Source organism: Cervus elaphus, unplaced genomic scaffold (assembly GCF_910594005.1).
Source record: "Cervus elaphus unplaced genomic scaffold, mCerEla1.1, whole genome shotgun sequence".
NCBI classification, from domain to species: Eukaryota; Metazoa; Chordata; class Mammalia; order Artiodactyla; family Cervidae; genus Cervus; species Cervus elaphus.
The window spans coordinates 267291-282813 of record NW_025316735.1 but is presented as its reverse complement, the minus strand read 5'-3'; positions in this window follow the sequence as shown (position 1 = coordinate 282813).

The window sequence follows — 15523 nt, the reverse complement described above, 5'->3', positions numbered from 1 at the left end:
GGAAGGGAAGTCCTTACAGCTTTTTTTTCAATTGTGAAGGAAATACATGGCTGCTATAAACCCTTAACATAGTTCAGAAGTGTGTGAAATGCAAAGTATGATTTTCTGCTCCTATGTTTTCAACCTCCAGGGTCTTTCCCCATAACTCAGAAGGATAATGTTGCCTATGAGATTGGAGTGTGTCCTTTTAGTTTTCTCTACAGAAACACAGTCACCTTTGTAAGATGCACATCTCTTATCTTAAATTTTAAAAAAATCAGACTATACATGGCATTTTGTAAATTTCTGCTTCTCCAAAAATAATTCATGGACTTAAGTTTGGTTCATTTTAGGAAGGAAGTACTACAATTTCCTTAGTTAACTTTGTGTCCATGGACACTGATTGTTTCCAATGTGTTGCTTTCGTGTACTTGTGTGCTAGTTTGGGTTAAAGGGGTTCCTATAAATGGCACACTTGTGTGCATGTGCACACCTATCACCATCAAACAGGTATGACAGGCATGGCCAAGTGCCCTTTCTCACTCCTGTCCCAGGCCCTCTTCCACTGACTGAGGACAAGAGTGCTCCTCATCCATGCCTTGCTAATCGTAGATACTTTCAATACTTAAAAATGTTGCAAACACCCCATCACAACATGCAGTTCCCTGATCTTGGTTTCTAAATACAGCCCCCACTAAAAGGAACCAGGAACCAAGGCTCCTTGGAGAAATGATTGATTCCAGGGTTGGGGCAGGGAACTTAAAAATGGGCTCAGATGGACTTCCCTGGTGGTCCAGTGGCTAAGACTCTGTGCTCTCAATGCAGGGGGCCAGGGTTTGAGCCCTGATCAGGGAACTAGATCCCATATGCCACAACTAAGACCCAGCATGGCCAGATAAATACATAATTTTTTAAATGGGCTTAGAATAGCTTGCTGTGACAGAAGGTAAGAAAGTAATCAAACTATGATGGGGTGTGTCAAAGGGACACAGGAGCCAACTTGAAGGCTCCCATTGACCCAACTGGGATATTTTGAGCATCAAAATAAGTAATTACAAAAATGAATTATAACCACTAGAATTAAAAAACTCCATGCATCCTATGAGATTGCATGCTTGCTCAGTCATGTTCCACTCTTTGCAACCCTATGTAGCTTGCTAGGCTCCTCTGTCCATGGGATTCTCCAGGCAAAAATACTGAAGTGGATTGCCATTTCCTTTTTCAGGGGAGCTTTCCAATCCAGAGATTGAACCTGCATCTCCTGCAATGACATGCAGATTCTTTACCATCTGAGCCACCTGAGAAGCCTAGTAAAGAAAAAAGGAAAGGCTAGCCTTCACAGTAGAATGTCAGCTAAGAAGTATAGATAGAACTTAGAAAAATTATCATTTGGCAACAATTGTAATGATAACTGATACAGACGAGGATCAGCAGCAGATGAACTTGTTGATTACAAAAGGAAAAGTAGTAACTTGGGGCCTTCCCAAGGCAGAGTGGGGGTCTGGGAGATAAAGTTATAGTAGTCCTTACAGGGGAGGGGAGGATAGACAGAGTTCCAACTTTACATCCTCCTAGTGGATGATTCTGAAAGCTTCTCGGGGGGCCCAGCAGCCCCCGGTCCCCATGATGACCACCCTTCTATTGGACTTTCTCCTCTCTTACTCCTGCCTCCTGCCATCACCTCCCCAACCAACTCCCACCCCAAGTCCTATCTCAGGCCCTGCTTTGGTGGGGACCAAGGCAACCTGCTTGGTGGGCTGCTGAGCCCCAGGGTGTCCATGCAGCTTGGGGAGACCAGTCAGGAGCATCTGCCACGGTTGAGTTGAGGGCCACTGTGGCTGGGACTGGCGGGTTTGCTGATAGACCATGGGGGACAACAGCACAGTCATGGTGGCTCTGCTCCCAGGCTTTGGAATGGAGCACTGGAAGGACGAGGTTGCCACCTGCTGCTATGCGGGAGAGTTCCAGGCAGAGCTGTGCAAGTGCTGCTAGTTACCCTGGAGGTGCCTTCCAGAGCGTCAGAGTGACCTTTGTGGGTGACATCAGTGCACAGATGCATGAAGCCATTGCCTGAATGAGCTCACCATGGAAGGAGTGGGGAAGAGAGGAGGCTACCAAGAATGGAGGCTCCTGGGACATTCCAAAATCCACACATCAGGACAAGAGGGTGAGGCCAGCCAGGGAACCAAGGAGGGTGGGTGGCAGGTGAGGTGAGACTCCAAGCCAGCTGTGTGAGCCGGGATTCTGCTGCTGCTCTGCGGGTCCCAGCCAGGGAGAGGAGTGCTGCCAGGAGGGAGTGACTCACCCCGTCAAGGGCAGACAGCAGTGTGGAGGGCATGACAGCTTGGATGCGAGCGCATCCCTCAGACATCCCGAGATTCAGGAAGGAGGGGTCAGCTGCCTCTGGAGCTGCTGCATCTCTGATATGTCATTAGCACTCTGGAGGAGGACAACTGAGCTTTTCTCCTTTATGACTTTTTAAAAATCTGTTTTCTACTTTGAGCAGATGTTATTTTTTTGTGTAAGAAAAACCAGTGTATCTTATTTAATTTAAAGGTAAGTTAGGATATTTGTAAATTATGTATCAGCTACAGGGTTAATAACCAAAATATACAACAAACTTTTACAACTCAAAAGCAAAAAAAAAAAAGAAAAAATGAAAGAAATTTGATTTAAAATGGGCAAAGGACCTAAATACAGACATACCTCCTTTCAGCATCCTTTGCTGTACTGTGTATCACAAATACTGCTTTTTATTTTTTCAAATTCAATGTCCATAGCCAAAAAAAAGTAAGTTAGGTTCCAGACATAATCTAGATCCTTTAGGCACAGTGGTGGGCTAGTGATAACCTCATGGCTACCAAGTGCGTCTCGGGACTTTACACCCAGGGGAGGACAGTTCACCTGGGTTTTGGTTCAGTGGGGCTGGACTTCTAGGTGATCCCGAGCAGCTTCCCCTGGAGAGAACCAGACTCCCATTTCAGACAGCCTGTGTAGAGTCTCTTGTCCCCTCTGTGGTGCTGCTGCTTCTGTCCATGAGGACGGAAAAGTGGCCTCTGCACACTGGGTTGGCAAGGGGCAGAGGGGCAACACTGCCTGCCATGCTGTTTGTCTGCCATGACCTTCCTCAGAGGGCAGGCATGGAGGTCATTGTCTCCTGGCTCCAAGGCCAGCTCAGCAGGGCCATCTGACTGCCATCACAAGTATCCATGGTTAAAATAGATTTATTCAGCATTCACCTGTTACGTGGTAACTGAGCACCCACTCTGTGCCATCCACCATTCTGGTTGCTAGGTATGTAGCAGTTAAGGGAAGATGCAGTCAGAGTAAGGTCAGGGACCATCTAACCATCTCATCCTCTTGTTGTATGGCATCATTGACTCAATGGACATGAGTCTGAGCAAACTCAGGAGAAAGTGAAGGACAGAGAGGCTTGGCATGCTGCAGTCTATGGGGTTGCAAAGAGTGGGACATGACTGAGTGACTGAACAAAAACAACAAAGGTCAGGAACAGGAGGATGACTGTGACTGTGGATGCAATGAGCAGAGGCAGGCCCAAGGGCCTGAGCTGAGCTGCTGCTACAGCCCAGTCTGCAGTGCCTCTCCTAGTGGAGAACTGACAGTGGCCAGGCCTGGGAGCCCTTTGCAGAAGCAGCCCCACACCAGGCGAGGAGTCTGAGGACTGGGGCAGAAAGTGCTGCCCAGCGTCGTGAGTGAGTGCCCTTCTCCCAGCCTCAGCCCACTCACTGCCACTCCTTCACAAAACATTCCATGCTCACTCACCCTAGCTGCCCATGCTGAGCCCCTGGCCCCACCTGGCATGCTGCCCAGGAATGGTGACCTTGGCCTGTACCACAGGGACAGGTCACAGGCAGTGGCTCCTCTACAGGACAGGCCACACTGGAGTCATTTATAAACACATCACAGGACAACTCCAAGCCAGTCGAAAATCAATGCAGTAAAACAAAAAATCAAAAACCAGAAGTCTGCTAATGCAGTAACCATAAGCAGCTTTCTCTGGACCCTGGGCTCTGGGTGGTTTCTATGGTGATGGTTCCTTGGGGCTTTGGACCCCTGGAAATGTGGGGATCAGTGCTTCAGTTCTTCTCACAGCATCTCCATCAACTTCCTTTTCAGCTGAGTCTCCAGGGTGAGAGCCTTCTCATCACTTTGTTGTTTTGCTAGATTAGCCTGTCTTTTCTGATCTGTGCACCAAGCGTGAGTTACCTTTATAACTGAAAAGCCAATGCTTCCATTAAGATTCAGAGGAAAGTTTATAGTTTACTTATAAAAACAATAGAAATGGCTCTGGCCAAGTTGAGTTGGGTAAAGTAGGCGCCTGAGGGGTCTTCTGGCCAGCACCTGACCCACTGCGGAGCCTCTGGGTGTTTGGCAGGACACAGAAGTGAGCCAGTTGCCGATTCATGGATCCCAAGGCCTCTTGGTTTGGGCCTGGAGTCTTCCTGGCCTCTGGGTCTCCTCCTGTCGCTGTCCCCTCCCATTTTTCTTCTTCCAAAATGACCAAAAGAAATACAGCCTCCCATTTCAGTGGGGGAAAAAATTCATCTAAGTAGCTTTTTAATAAAAACAGAGGCTCTTGCTTGACCACAAAATCAATTAGTTGGTGGAGAATTTTATTAGTCAATCATGTAAGTAATTAAAAATATTGATTGATGGGGGCACCAGGGGCCGAAAGTGGCTGCTTCTCCCCAGCAGTGTGGGGCGGTGGCTGGCATGGGGGCACCGGGAAGTGATCCTAAGTGGGGACTTTTGAATCACTCCCCAGTGTGCCTCTCCCAAGGTCAAACTGGGACATATTAGACAAGGGAGTCAGTCGATCTTGGAGCCTCCATTTTCTCATGTGAAAAACAACAGGGCTGATAACATGGTATTCTTTCGTGGACTAAATGAAGCAGAACTTGGATGGTGAGTGGCATGGCTCTAAGGGTTCATGACAGGTGGGGCTGTATTCCTGACTGTCAAGGAATTCTAGGCCAAGGAATTCAAGTTCAGTCTTGTCCTGGGGCCAAGGGTAGGAGGGACAGAACGGTCAGGGGGCCTGGTCTTCTGAGTCAGGCCTCGCCAACAGGCAAGGGCTCTGCCGGGTTTTGTCTGACCAGAGGTGGATCAGGTAATGTGGGTGCCCAGCCTCCTATGCTCAGCACCCAACTCAAGTTCAAAGGGAGAGGAAATGGACTCCCTGTTGGCAGGGGAGTGGCAGATTTCTGAGAGAGCATGTGGAACAAGAGCACTTTTGTGGCCAGTTTTGGAAAATATCACCTGCTACATTGGATCCCTTCCTGGAGGCCTGAGGATGGTGTCCTCGGCCTTGAGAAGCACCCATCTTGGTGCCCACTGTGGAGGGATCATGAGGGGGGAACAAACCTCCACTGACTGAGTGCCCTGCCCTGTGTCTGCCTCCTCTTCATGGCACATGCAGTGGAAATCACTGCCCTGCTCCACAGATGAGGAGTGGGGATCTGGTGGCTCCATCACTTAACTGCTCTGTTGTAAGTTCTCTCCTCCATTCTGGGCCTCCTGGTCCCCTAGTCCAGTGGATGCAGGGAGGCTCACCTCATCCTGGGAGGCCCCTCAGGATCAGACTCCATGGGTGCCTCCCCTAACATCTAAGAGATCTGTGTAATGGGCCAGGAAGATGGGGCTTCCTGTAGGGGGAGAGGAGGAACTGAACCTGAGGGTCTTCTGCCGTCAGTCCCTTCCTCCACCTCCTTGCCCACAGGGTGCAGCCTTGCCTGAGGGTCCTCAGGAGGGATCCCTGGTCTGATGGGAGCCCAGGTCCTCAGGACCACCTGGGACAGTCACCCCCACACCAGGCCCCAGTCCGGCTGCCCCTTCCTCCCCGGGAACCCTGTAAACCTCACCTGTCTGGGCCCTAAAGGCTTGCCCCACCACGAAGGCTTCTGAGCTTCCTTCCTGGCACACAGTTTTGCAAAGCCACCCCGGAAAGCGGGCCCTGGGGGTGCTTTATGCAGGCTGTTCGTCCTCTGTAAAGCCTGGCTATTTGTTTAGACTAGCTGACATTTCCATGGTATTTTATTAAAGAAAATATCCTGGGGAGAAGGCGGGATGTTTGCACACAGCTTATACCCTCCGCCTCTGGTCCCCAGCGCCCAGGAGCGGGTAAGGCGGCCAGCCTCTCCCCCACCCTTCTTCCCTGAGAAAGGAGGGGTGGTAGGCAGCCACACACAGGTGCAGGGATCCTTCCAATCTCTGCTTGGCCCCATGCTCTGAGGGGCAGGACAGAAAGAGACCAGGCAAGACCATGGCTTCCTTCTCGGTGGGACTGTGGTCAATGACCCCACTGGGGACTCCCGGCCAGCTCCATCAGTTGTGCCCTGTATTAGTCTGTCTCTGGATCTTGTGTACTGTGCCCTTTGCTCTCCTTTGTGTCTTTGTTATCAGCATCTGCTAGGGGTTCCCCCGCAGTCAAAGGGCTGAGTTAACTGCTGGCAGCCTTCATTCTGAGCTAACAATCCTAGTTATTCTGTGGGATCTGTCTCAAGGTGCCAGGGGCACCTGTGGCCAGAGGAATCTCCTTCCCCATCAGCCATCACCCAAGCACTTCTGAGGTGGCCGCACTAGGGTGTTGCCTCTCCCCCAGCACCAGACAAAGGTGTCACAGTCACACTGACTGGGGTGTGAGTCCCAGCCCTGCACAGCTGCCAATGAGGGCCTGCTGAGCAGCCCCGTGGGGGGCCCTTGGGTGCTTGCTGTGCATGCTGGACCTTCCCCAGGGCAGCACCCTGGGGGTCCCCGTCTCCCTCACCATGGCTGGAATGCAGTCTAGGTATGAGGTCCTGGAACCTGGCTTTGCAAGCAGATGGAACACTGGTGCACTCCAACACTGTGTTCTTACCTGTCCTGGAGAAAAGAGAAGAAGGACAGGCTCGGCACTGTCTTCCAGTGACACGGGGCTGGTTTGGCCTTAATTAAATCACCCTCAGCCCAGCTCATAGTTATAAATTGCTATCACGCCCATGGACCCATTTCAAGCATCAACCTTCCATGTCTATGCAAACAACCCCACAACCTCCACTTCAGCTCCCGCCTGCAAACCACAGGAGGTATTTCCATTTTAACCAAAATCAACTACCGACAATTAGGGATCCTTGGCCTAATTCATCATGAAAGGGCTGCACATCTGTGGATTAGGAGAGTACAACTGCCTTCCTCCTGAGAGGAGACTGAGCCGCCAGGCCTAGAGTGGCCCAGTGGGTGGGGCTGAGCAGGTGGGAGTGGGGGTGGGGGAGCCCAGATTCTACTTACTGGAGGTGTGGATGATCCCACCTGCCAGGAAGCCCCTGTGGGTCAAGTATTAGTCTTGTCAGCATATAGGGGTGAGCAGAGTCCCGGATGCTGAGAGCCTATCTGAGGGGTCAGGCCTGGGCCTCCTCACAGGGGGTGGTGAGTTGCGGGGAGGGGTGGGTTGGGAGGGGGAAGAAAGGGAAAGGGAGGGGACACAGAGGGAAGAGGGCAGGGGAAAGGGGGGAGGGGATAGCAGCAGCATCTGGGTCCTAGACCAGAGCAGACGCCTCTCACTGGCCTCCCTGCTCCCCTCGGGTCCCCCAACACCCTCCTTCACACAAGCATTAGCCAGAGTGAGCTTTCCAAATGACAGTCAGACCCTGAAACTCCTTCATGCAAACCTCCCAGCAGCTTCCTGTTGCCAGCAGAATAAATTCCACATCCTTTCTGATGGCCCTCAGGGCCCTTCATGGCCTCTTGACTCCTCTCCTTCTTCAGCCACTTACTTCCCTGGGACCACGCTGCCACCTATCCATCCTTCCAGCCTCAGGTCCCTGCATTTATATTTCTGTTGGGCTCCCTGTCTCCTCACCTGTCTGGCTTTTTGTCTCTCTCAAGCTCAACTGTCGTTTCTCAGGAGAGGTCCTTCCTGAGCACTCCCAGCCATCCTGCGTGAATCACCTCCCAGCAAACCCTGTCCCCTTGGCCCATCTGCCCCCTTCACGGACCTGCTGGTCAGAGTTGGCAAGCATGTTCCTTATTGACCTGTTGGCCTTCTCTCTGCTAACAGAAGTAGGGGACTCACCTCTCTGGCCCATGCTCTGAATGGTTGCTGCTTCAGGCACAAGAGTGCCCCCCTCTGCCCCGCAGGCTGTCAGCTTACTGAGGGCAGTACTCCTTCTGCCTCCAAGCCGGGTACACGGTGTGATGCCCTGACCTGCATGGGCTCCGTTCACTGGGTCATGGTGCTGATCTTCTTCCCTCTGTACAGACGAGGAAACACTGCCTCCCATACCCCGTGCCCTGGAGGGGCGCTCCCCAGTGAGCAGAGCGGCAGCTGGGCCAGCACTGGCTGGAAGGCCTGTGCTGACCCTCAGGCGAGGCCCTGACCCTGACCAGCCACACATGGCCCAACGCCTGGTGGCCCTCCAGCTGCAGCGGACATCTGCTGCAGCTGGGCCTGGCCTGCAGCTCTGCCACATGTGTTCTGTCTCAGACCCTGCACTGGGGACACCCCTGGTGATGTGAGACTCACACTGCAATTCCCTGTGATGTAATTAGCTCCCCAGAGCCTGGGGAGTGGTCGGCTGCAGGTGGGCAGAAGGTGGGCTTCCCTGCAGGTACGTGTGTGCGGGCACGTGCGCCTGTGTGTATGTGTGTGTGTGTGTGTGTGTGTGTGTGTGCATGCATGTATGCATGTGCATGTGAGTGTGTAGAGTCGCTCCTCGGGGACTGAGAGGTCTGGGGTGGAGAGGTAGCACAGTTGGGTCTGCTTTTTAAAGAGATAGTGTCATGGGATGTCTAAAGGCTTTGGAATCTCAGAGGCCACACTTCCTGATGCTCCACCCCTTTCAACCTCTCAAGGGTCTCAGTATACTTATCTATAAAACAGGGCAACAGTTCTACCTCACCCTCAGGCTCACCATGAGGATGAAAATGCAGGACAAGTGCTGAAGGCCCGTCCCACCCCGAGTAGGTGCTGGGAAGTGTCATGGAGAGGACTGGGGTGGGGCAGGAGGGAGACCTTGGGGTCCAGCACACTTAGTGGCAGGACCTTGGGGAAGCCGGGAACCTCAAAGGCGACCTTGTTCCTGACTACTCAGGAGGTAGCTGGGAAGGTCCATGAGAGGATATAGGCCCAAGAAAGCCGGCCCGGGTGACAGGAGCTAGAGAGACCGTCACGCTCATGACTGAAATCTGAGCTCTGTTCAGGCCTCCACTGCTGGGTGTGGGCCTATTTGGGGACTCTGCTTTTTCCTCTGGAGCCTCCTGAGATCTTCCAGCCTGGGAAGATGAAGAGTGCCAGCCCTTGGGGATTCCCAGGGGTTCCGTGGAAGCTGGCAAGGGGCAAGAAGCTTCAGCACCTGTGCTCTACCACACAGGGAGGGTGCACCCACTCCTCCAGCCAGGTTTGTGGGTTTTCTGGGGCTGTTGGGGCAGAGATGGGGTAGCTGAGGCCACACACCCTCCTTCTCGTAGGATTCACCTCCTGTCACCTCTTGTCTCAGGCCTCCAGGGCAAGTCCTCTGGAGGTTCAGGGTCCATGTTGCTCTCCAAGGTGCTCTCCTTCAGCAGCCAGATTTGGGATGTGGAGAGGATTAAAAACAAGAGCAGTTAATCCCAATCTGCATCTTTGTGTTAATCATTCAGTCATGTCCAATTCTTTGCTGCCCCACGGACTATAGCTCGCCAGGCTCCTCTGTCCATAGAATTCTCCAAGAATATTGGAGTGGGTTGCCATTCCCTCCTTCAGGGGACCTTCCCAACCCAGGGATCGAATCCAGGTCTCCTGCATTGTAAGCGGTTTCTTTACCATCTGAGCCACCAGGGAAGACCAATCCCAATCAACTATATATAACATAGATAACTAATAAGGAACTCCTATATAACACAGGGAAGTCCACTCAACACTCTGTAATGATCTACGTGGGAAAAAAAGTCTAAAACAAAGATACATATAACTGATTGTTTATATAACTTTGCTGTATACCCAAAACTAACAAAACATTGTAAATCAATTACACTCTATTAAACAAACAAAAAACAAGAGCAGTGTCAGAAAACGCTCTCCAGCCACCCAGGGTGGGGACCTTTGGGTGGGGGAAGCCCCCTGTACCTCCCAGGCCTCAGCCATGTCATGGGAGCTGGTCTGCCCTGCCTGCTCCAGGGCCACCTGAAGTCCAAGTGACAGTGCTGTGTGAAAGGATGGAAGTAATAAAAATAATGAACACAAGCCAGCACAGGTTGTTATTTTACCCTCCATGTCCTAGTTCTGCTAACTCCCCTGGCTCTGGGCTGAGCTGAATGCCTCCCTGTAATGAGATGATGAACAGTTTATTCCTTTGTGTGTAGCCAACCAGAAATTCAGCCTGCAGCACTGCAATCTGTGCCCAGTGGGCAGCCCCGGAGCCTTGCCCTCTAACTCAGTTTCCCCTCTGATTCGCGGTGCCAGCACGGGGTTACCTCTGTGCTCTCCTCCTCCGGAGTTGGGCTGGGTTTTTCCTGTGTTTTCTGGCATCTGTCCAAGCTGGCTTTCCCTGATCATGGATTGTTCTAGCTCTTCACGTGCATATGCCATCTAAGGGGATGGAAGCTGGAGAACACTGCACCTAGTACCCCATGTTTCCCATGACCTGGGCATATCCCCTCAGAGCATGAGACAACCCAGCTGCCAAACTGAGGCTGCCTGGCCATGCCTTCTGCTTGGTGGGACTCCTTGAGGGAAAGCCTGGGCCATAGACTAGCACCAGCCTCTGAATCCTCCTCCTCTTGCACCACAGAGCATTGGACAGAGGCCTTGTGCTTCCCACCACCTCTGAGGCCCAGTGCTCCTGCACAGAAGGACTGTCATCACACAGGCAGGATGAAGACCCTGGGGAGGCCACCCCATCATGCCACACAAAGTCCCTACCCACTGGCCAACCCATGACCCTGGCCCCTCCCATTGCAATTCCGGGGCACCCCATTCTCTGAGCCTCACATGTACCCAGGCCCTAGGCACCATCAGCACTGTCCCTTCTATGTCCCCAGGTGAGCCTCCTCTGTGACACCTCCTGTGATGGCAGGGCTGGGGACAGGGCCAGTCCCCTGCCTCTCTGAGTCTCTAGGCTATTCTGCTCCAGGGAGGGGCTATGCATTACCTGCCCCTCCCCTAGGCCCTGCTGGGAGGTGGGATGAAAAAGGGTCCAGTAACCAGGTCACCATCCCTCCAGAGCCCTACCCAGCTGGACCAGTGGACCACAGACGTAGTGATGAAGTCAGAATCACAGGCTCCATCCCATGGGCCAAGCTCTGGGCCTCTGCCTGGGGACGAGTCAGTGCATGAGCCAATGGGCAGGATGCATCTGTCACTCTGTTCTCGGACATCCCTAGTCCCTGAGCTCCTAGCCTGACCTGCCCTAGGCTGCAGGCTTCTGCTTATGGGATGGATCCTTCACTCGATGCCCAGAGTTAAACGGGCATTTCTTTGCTGCTTTTTCTTATCTCTAACACAGCTTCTGGGATTAATTATCAATACAAAGTCATATTTGAAAGGTAGTTACAGAGCCAGCCCAACATGAATACCATAACTCAATAAACAGCAAAAAAAACAATGGAGATCACCAGACCATAGACCACTCTCCTCTATGAAGACAGATGCAAAAAACCTTAAATTATTAGCAAATAAAATAATATGCCACAACCAGGAGGCCCATCCCTCTGGTAAGCAAGGCAATACACTGGTAGAAAGGGTATTAACAGAGTCCACTCTTTAATTGGTCAGATGGTGGACAGTGTTTGGAGGGGTGCAAAGGGACTTTAGGACCCAGCAGTGCTCTGACCTGGGTGGGTGACACCGACGTAGGCACTCTGGAGAATTCATGGAGCTACACATTTGAGCTATGCTGTCACTATGTGGTGTTATGCTTCAAAAACAATTCAATAAGAAAAGTAACCAACAGAGAAAAGATGTTGCTTCAATAAGAAGCAACCAACATACAGCAAACTGAGAACTAGCAACTTAAAAAATCAGTAAGAAAAAATAAAAACAATCTCAACCCACTCCAATATTCTTGCCTGGAGAATCCCACGGGCAGAGGAGCTTGGTGAGCTTCAGTCCATGGGGACACAAGGAGTGGGACAGGTAGAGAGGGAGGTGGGAGGGGGGATCGGGATGCGGAATACATGTAAATCCATGGCTGATTCATGTTAATGTCCGGCTTCACTGGACCCTTGCACCCATCTGGCCTACTCAGGTTTCAGGGGCAGAGGCTGGGGTATGTCCCCCACATATACTTGCCCCCCGGCAGTAGTGGGCAGGAGCTGGTCTCTTCATTTCTCACCAGCACTTGGCAAAATCAGAAATAAGTTCCAGGGGCCCAGCATGCTGCCATGATCTCCACAGCCCACAGCGCTCTCTAGACTCAAAGAATTCCATGGTCACATCTGATTTTTCCTGCAGGAGCCCATCCATGTTTACATGTCAGAGTGCAGTGGAGGTGGAGCTGGGGTGGCCTCTCTGGGCCTTGAATCCCCCACCGCCACCCCCAAGAAGATGGTCGTGGTGTCTGCTCACAGTGGACCCCAGGGAGGGAGGCTCGGACCTGGGGAGTGCCTGAAAGGATAGTAATGCAATCACCACCCGAGACCAAGAGCCTTCACATTTTTCACACCTTTTCATGCTCCTCGCATTTTTCACACCTTTTAATGCTCCTCGAAATTTTCACACGTTTTCATGCTCCTCGTATTTTTCACACCGTTTCATGTTCCTCGAATTTTTCACACCTTTTCATGCTCCTCGCATTTTTCTTTTTTTTTTTTTGCTCCTCGCATTTTTTACACCTTTTCATGCTCCTCGCATTTTTTACACCTTTTCATGCTCCTCGCATTTTTCACAACTTTTCATGCTCCTCGTATTTTTCTTTTTTTTTTTTTTGCTCCTCGCATTTTTCACACCTTTTCATGCTCCTTGCATTTTTCAAACCTTTTCATGCTCCTCGTCTTTTTCTTTTTTTTTTCTCCTCGCATTTTTTACACCTTTTCATGCTCCTCGTCTTTCTTGTTTTTTTGCTCCTCGCATTTTTCACACCTTTTCATGCTCCTTGCATTTTTCACACCTTTTCATGCTCCTCGTCTTTTTCTTTTTTTTTTTCTCCTCACATTTTTCACACCTTTTCATGCTCCTTGCATTTTACACACCTTTTCATGCTCCTCGTCTTTTTTTTTTCTGCTCCTCGCATTTTTCACACCTTTTCATGCTCCTCGAATTTTTCACATCTTTTCATGCTCGTCGTCTTTTTTTTTTTTTGCTCCTCACATTTTTCACACCTTTTCATGCTCCTCACATTTTTCACACCTTTTCATGCTCCTCGCATTTTTCACACCTTTTCGTGGTCCTCGCCTTTTTCGCACCTTTTCATGCTCCTCGCATTTTACACACCTTTTCATGCTACTCGTCTTTTTTTTTTTTTGCTCCTCGCATTTTTCACACCTTTTCATGCTCCTCGTCTTTTTCTTTTTTTTTTTTTCTTCTCGCATTTTCCGCACCTTTTCATGCTCCTTGCATTTTACACACCTTTTCATGCTCCTCGCATTTTTCAAACTTTTTCATGCTCCTCACATTTTTCTCAGCTTTACATTCTCTCGCATTTTTCATAGCTTTTCATGCTCCTCGCATTTTTCACACCTTTTCATGCTCCTCGTATTTTTGACAACGTTTCATGCTCCTCGAAATTTTCACACATTTTCATGCTCCTCATATTTTTCACACCTTTTCCTGCTCCTTGCATTTTTCAAACCTTTTCATGCTCCTCGCACTTTTCAAACCTTTTCATGCTCCTCGCATTTTTCACAACTTTTCATGCTGCTCGCATTTTTCACACCTTTTCATGCTCCTCGTCTTTTTTTTTGCTCCTCGCATTTTTCACACCTTTTCATGCTCCTCGCATTTTTCACACCTTTTCATGCTCCTCCCATTTTTCACACCTTTTCATGCTCCTCACATTTTTCACACCTTTTCATGATCCTCGCATTTTTCACAACTTTTCATGCTCCTTGTATTTTTTTTTTGCTCCTCGCACTTTTCACACCTTTTCATGCTCCTTGCATTTTTCAAACCTTTTCATGCTGCTCGCATTTTTCACACCTTTTCATGCTCCTCGTCTTTTTTTTTTTGCTCCTCGCATTTTTCACACCTTTTCATGCTCCTCGCATTTTTCACACCTTTTCATGCTCCTCGCATTTTTCAGACATTTTCATGCTCCTCGTCTTTTACTTTTTTTTTTTTGCTTCTCGCATTTTTCACAACTTTTCATGCTCCTTGCATTTTTCACACCTTTTCATGCTCCTCGCATTTTTCACAACTTTTCATGCTCCTTGCATTTTCACAACTTTTCATGCTCCTCGCATTTTTCATACCTTTATATGCTCCTCGTCTTATTTTTTTTTTCCTCCTCGCATTTTTCACACCTTCTCATGGTCCTCATCTTTGTTTTTTTTTTTTGCTCCTTGCATTTTTCACACCTTTTCATGCTCCTTGCATTTTACACACCTTTTCATGCTCCTCGCATTTTTCAAACCTTTTCATGCTCCTCACATTTTTCACAGCTTTTCATTCTCCTCGCATTTTTCACACCTTTTCATGCTCCTCGCATTTTTCACACCTTTTCATTCTCCTCGCATTTTTCACACCTTTTCATGCTCCTTGCATTTTTCACACCTTTTCATGCTCCTCGCATTTTTCACACCTTTTCGTGGTCCTCGTCTTTTTTTTTTTTTGCGCCTCTCCTTTTTCACAACTTTTCATGCTCCTTGCTTTTTTCACAACTTTTCATGCTCCTCGCATTTTCACACCTTTTCATGCTCCTCGTCTTTTTGTTTTTTTGCTCCTAGCTTTTTTCACACCTTTTCATGCTCCTGGTCTTTTTTTTTTTTTTTTGCTCCTCGCATTTTTCACACCTTTTCATGCTCCTGGTCTTTTTTCTTTTTTTTTTTTTGCTCCTCGCATTTTTCACACCTTTTCATGTTCCTGGTCTTTTTTTTTTTTTTTTTTTTTTTGCTCCTCGCATTTTTCACACCTTTTCATGCTCCTGGTCTTTTCTTTTTTTTTTGCTCCTCGAATTTTCACACCTTTTCATGCTCCTTGCATTTTTCACACCTCTTCATGCTCCTCGCATTTTTCACAAGTTTTCATGCTCCTCGCATTTTTCACAAGTTTTCATGCTCCTCGCATTTTTCACACCTTTTCATGCTCCTCGTATTTTTCTTTTTTTTTTTGCTCCTCGCATTTTTCACACCTTTTCATGCTCCTGGTCTTTTTTTTTTTTTTTTTGCTCCTCGCATTTTTCACACCTTTTCATGCTCCTGGTCTTTTCTTTTTTTTTTGCTCCTCAAATTTTTCACACCTTTTCATGCTCCTGGTCTTTTTTCTTTTTTTTTTTTTGCTCCTCGAATTTTCACACCTTTTCATGCTCCTTGCATTTTTCACACTTTTTCATGCTCCTCGCATTTTTCACAAGTTTTCATGCTCCTCGCATTTTTCACACCTTTTCATGCTCCTGGGCTTTCTTTTTTTTTTTTT